Raw genomic sequence first — 5,293 nt, forward strand, 5'->3', positions numbered from 1 at the left:
TCATTGTACATTTCTGAAAATAGGTCAGACAGGCTATGTTACATTCGCATGATTTGAAATTGATCATGCGAAATTTTACATTTAATCCAAATGGCAACATGTGTTTAAACTGAGGCCCAAAACGCACCCGGTTATGCTTAGGAAAAGATTATTTTCTGGATAAAAATACCTGGTTTTGGGGTTCACAATTTCAGCTGGAAAAGCAGTGATATCTCAGTAAAAACAATTTCTTTTGTAGGCATATCCCTTCTAATAAAACAGCGACATGTGGCCAAAAAACACCTATGTTTGGTGTCTTAAATGCTACAGGAAAAACAGCAACAGGTCGCTTCAAAACACACAGGTTTGGCAACTGGAAACACAGCAATGAGTCACTAAATCACAACTGGTTTTAGTGATCTCTAAAAGCAGCCTGCAGCTCAACAGGAGACTCGCCTAGAAGGACAATGGAGATACTCTTGTGGTTGATTTTTTTTATGCAATAATTAGGTTTCTATCATATTTTCCAATAAGTAACCACCCCAGATGGGACTCGAACCCACAATCCCTGGCTTAGGAGGCCAGTGCCTTATCCATTAGGCCACTGGGGCTTGTTCAAAGGTTGCTATCCCTGCTGTATAAACACTGATGTATGCATGTATGATTTCTTCAGTGATGTAGTACATGAGATGAGTGTCATCAGGAGGTGGAGGGCATGGTGGATGGCGTGACACCTTAACAAGACACCTGCCAAACTGCAGTCCACTAATCAAGGCCAAAAAAAAAATAAAACCAGCTGTTTTTTTAGCGAGTCATTGCTGTGGTTACAGCGGCTTTTAAGCCCCCAAACGCTTTCTAGGCAGCAAACATGATCGTTTTTTAGGGATGTGTTGCAGCTTTCTGGCCCCCAAACATGAAAAAATAAAATAAAATAGAATAAATAATGAAAATCAAGAAATTTGTAAAATGTTACAATAAAATTACTTGAAATAAAGGAATTTTTTTTTTAAATAAAAAAAACCCCTAAACATTACTTAAGAAAGAGGTAAAAATCTAAACATTTTTTTAATACCTAAAATTTTTTCCACAGCTAATTTTCAGGTCTGTTTTTGTTTTTGTGTTTTTTTTTGTTTTTTTTTTTTAACTAATGTTTTTGTTCTGTGATTTGCCAGAAATTTCTTGCAAGTTGCTTATTTCCTTGTAGTCATATGTTTTAAAAAAAACGAAGCAAACCAGTTTTTTTTTAAGTTCAGAGGTTTAAATGTTTATTAAAGGTGTCTGAACGCAGCACAACAAAAATTGATGTCAATCCAGGTGTTAGAGAGTTAAGTCCTCCCATAAAATCCCTGTCAGTGCAGCAGATTAATGCCAAATGAAAATATAATGTTTCATAAACCAAGTATGAGTGTCATGTTTTGGTGTCCACATACTTTTTTTCAGTAGCCATTTTTGCTTTCTCCCTCTTGTCACAGATAAAGTTTTAAACTGCACCTCAGAGGATGCAACCTGAATAAAAAGACACAGAGTGCAGAATTCACTTATTCTTTTTTTTATCTGCCTCACACACAAACACACTTCAAATACTTTCCTATCTTTGAGAGAAACCATCTTGAACCGAGCGGAATCCCGCTCCTCAGCATGTTCATGCACCAACCCCTTCTGTGCAGCAGCTCCTCCCGAAATCCAAACACTGCATCTTCCCCCCAGCACTGCATCCGAAATTGAGAGACAGAGAGACAGAGTCCCTCAGCTTTTTTGTAGCAATGTGTTGTGTGATGGCTTCTCTTTGTTTTTGTCTCTATAATTGCTGTTTTTACGTGATAAAAACACTGAAATGAATCTGAACGGAAAGATAAATGCACAGGAAAAGAAGTGTGATGACAGACGACTCGGAGGTTTCGGAGGAAGCGTCCTGAGTCTCATCAGCATGCACTCCTTGTGCAGTTTGGGAGAACAGACGGTCACCATCAGGCATAATGTGCTCCGTGACTATCCAGACAGCAGGAGTTTGTATTCATTGCCTGGTTTTGTTTTCTCCACCGGTGTGTCATCATGCGTCTTTGTGTGTTTGGTGCATTGTTGTCCCTCTGCAGAGACAATTCCAGCTCAAATGAGTGTGTGCGTGTGCGTGCGTGCATGTGTGTGCGCGTGCATGCGTGTGTGTCACAGGAGTGTAAAATGTTTGAGAGGGGGAAAAGTTTTGAGGAACAGACTACCAAAAAAGCAAAAATGCAAAAATGTGTAAATGTGTTTATGAGCGCACATATGACAGTGTTCAACAGCTCTTAAAGTAACAGTTAAAAAGCGACACCTTTTCCTTAACGCCTGCATCAAACTCATTTTTTTCTCTTAAATTTAAACCTCTGAAACCAGGAAAAATTAATGAAATTAATAAAAAAAAAACATGTAGAAAAGCACAGTAAGTAAACGTGTCCTGGAAATTGAAAAAGAATACTAAAAGGTGATGAGAAAATGACCTGAAAATTTGCAGGGGGATTATTAAATATGACCCAAAAATGTCCAAAAAACAGTTTTTTTATAATTATCTTAATTATATATTTAAAAAAATGTGTATTATAAATAATAATATTTAACTTTCTTGTGCTTATTCTTAAGTCATTTTCTTGCAACTTTTTACACTAATTTTTTTCTTGCTATTTTTTGGATGGGGGGCATTTCTATAATCAGTGCAGCATTTTGCTGCGAGCACTGAGGACTCCACTGGGAAACACTAAATTAGACTGATTACCTTCATGAACTAACCACCAAATGATGACAGCATTGATATAAAAAGAGATGCACATTTTTATGCTGATGATAAAAAATACATATAGAAAAAGAAGAAATATCAAAAAAAATCTGTTTGTCATGTTGGCAGAAATCTACATGTTGGCTGATTCAGATCTTTCATTTTAAAGCCGACCCAAACTAGAGCCATCAGACTGTATGTGCAGTGGGTGAGGAGCTTTTTTTAAAACTGTAGTGCTGAAAAACAAAATGAAAAATTTTCCTCAGCTCAATTACAATCATTTACATGGAAACATTTACAAGAAAATCACCTTCTTCCCCCCGGAGAGAGAAAAAGAAAATTAAATTCTTGCTCGGAGAAGAAACAGATTCTCGCTGTGCTGTCAGCGTGCCGTCGCCTCAGAATTATATCACCTGCTATTACTGTACTTATTTTATATATTCAGCTGTTTTGCGTCAACTTTCAGCAGCTTTAATAGTGTTTTGAAAGTTACACAAATAAGTTCTTTTTAGAGAGGCAGACAGGTCACGACGTACCGCAGTATAAATATCCTTCTCATTGTCCATCTCCTCTGCAGATGTTTGAACCCTGAACAGTGATCCGTGAAGGTGCTGCGTCACGCATCAGCTCTGACCGATAAAGGTGAGGTGTGTGTGTGTGTGTGTGTGTGTGTTTGTGTGTGTGTGTGTGTGTGTGTGTGTGTGTGTGTGTGAGCATTGTAAGAAATCAGTGTGACAGAGACACATTTCTGTTTTATAAACTGAGAGCTGGGAGCAAAAACATAGAGATTAAAACACAGATTTTCCTTCTGTTTTTCATTTCAACATAACTTTGGCATTATTTAAATTAACTAAAGTAACGACCATGTTTGTTGTCCGAAATAATCGACAGTGCTTTTGACATCTCTGCATTGACATCTGTCCAGTCACTGTTAAACAGATGTTCAGAGTGCTGAAAACGTGCATTTTAATCAGCGGACAGATCATATGCTGCACTGTATGCTCCCAGATGAAGTTAAAATGATGTGGCAGCTGCTTTGGATGTGATTTTAACGTGTGAGGCAGTTATTTGCAGTTTCACAGCTCTCTCTTGGCACAGCGGGTGCTCTAACTGTAATACTACTCAGGAGATATCACTTTCCATGTGCATTACCAGTTTTGCAGTTTAACACCCCCTGTGTCTAAGCTGCATAGGTATTATTACTCATGCAGAAGATGATGTTTCCAAAGTGTTTCTGCTGTGCAATCCTAACAGATTGCTTGAAACACAGATGATACCAATCAAGAAGGTGCCAATCAAAAAAAGGGAAAGGGTCTAAATTTTGACCCATAGATCTCACTTTGCTGTTGGCCAGTATGGGGGTTGAACCCATGACCTTGGCGTTATTAGCACCATGCTCTAACCAGCTGAGCTAACCGGCCTGATTTATAGAGTGTTTTTGTGAAAAATTTCATCTCAGGCGACCAACTTCCATGTCAAGGAGGTTAAAAAGGAGAAGTCACTGCGGCATATTGCATCATGTCAATGGCGTACAACATATTTAGGTCTTGCCTTCAATTGCCGGACAACTTAATGATTCAATAGATAGAACAGGGGGTACCACAGCCAGCCATAAGTCGTAATATATTTTATTCAAAAAATAAAGTTATGGGCGATTATTGAAAAGGTCCTTAATTAAATATCTTCTATATGAAAACTTTCCATTGGATATCAGCCGCTATATTTGAGCATCCTCACAATATTCTGTCAGTTGGGGTGCATCTCAGTAGACATCATCCTTTTTTTTTTTAAAGTCTTATCTGCCGTAACCCCCCTAATATTGCTGCTCCACTGACAATGGGCATGTCACATGGTGACTGTGGGGTGAGAGACTGTGCTGCAGTGTTTGTTCAATGTCAGCTCCTGTGGATGGGGGGTAACTTTAGTTCAGTTAACTTGCAAACGTGTCCTTAAATGTGGAATTTACAACCACGAAGGGACTCGAACCCTCAATCTTCTGATCCGAAGTCAGACGCCTTGTCCATTAGGCCACGTGGTCACATGACAGCTGGTCTCTTTGTTCCAGGTTTAGTCATGCAGAGAACATAAAACAGTTTTAAATAATCTTTGTTTTTGCAGAGCATTCTTACTTTTCAAAGTTGCAGCAGTTTGCATTGTGCTCAAACATGTTTCACCATGCTTCTTTAATTTAGGACAAAGCTTTCAAACACGATGGGAGTCTCAATCTGATCTGATTTCATTTTGTGTTTATTTGGCCACATGGTCACAGAAATACTTTATCTTATCTCAAACTGTGTAGCAATATACAAGAACCTCCATAATATAACTTGTTTTTACAACTAGCTTGTTATGATACATATTTGATATGACTTTTGCTGTTATTGTCTTCTTCCGGTTTACATGATGTTATTTAGCACTTTGTTTGACACCCCTCACCTTCGACCTTTTTGGTTTTTAGTGGCTCTTGTTGTTGTTGTTGTTGCAGTGGAGCGATGTTGTGGATTCTGTCAATATTTTTGTTTACATGCTGCATATGTTGTTTTTGTTTTATGTCTAGTGACAGAC

At 38.2% G+C, this 5,293-nt stretch overlaps 3 non-coding genes across 3 annotated transcripts; all 3 read right to left on the reverse strand.

Annotated features, from left to right (window-relative positions):
• Positions 1 to 517: 517 nt before the first annotated feature.
• trnar-ccu lies at positions 518 to 590 on the reverse strand. The gene has a single exon. It is a non-coding gene; the product is annotated as a tRNA-Arg (tRNA).
• Positions 591 to 4,075: 3,485 nt separating this feature from the next.
• On the reverse strand, positions 4,076 to 4,149 carry trnai-aau. Its single transcript has one exon. It is a non-coding gene; the product is annotated as a tRNA-Ile (tRNA).
• Positions 4,150 to 4,693: 544 nt separating this feature from the next.
• On the reverse strand, positions 4,694 to 4,766 carry trnar-ucg. The gene has a single exon. It is a non-coding gene; the product is annotated as a tRNA-Arg (tRNA).
• Positions 4,767 to 5,293: the final 527 nt, after the last annotated feature.

Source organism: Plectropomus leopardus, unplaced genomic scaffold (assembly GCF_008729295.1).
Source record: "Plectropomus leopardus isolate mb unplaced genomic scaffold, YSFRI_Pleo_2.0 unplaced_scaffold2036, whole genome shotgun sequence".
NCBI classification, from domain to species: domain Eukaryota; kingdom Metazoa; phylum Chordata; class Actinopteri; order Perciformes; family Serranidae; genus Plectropomus; species Plectropomus leopardus.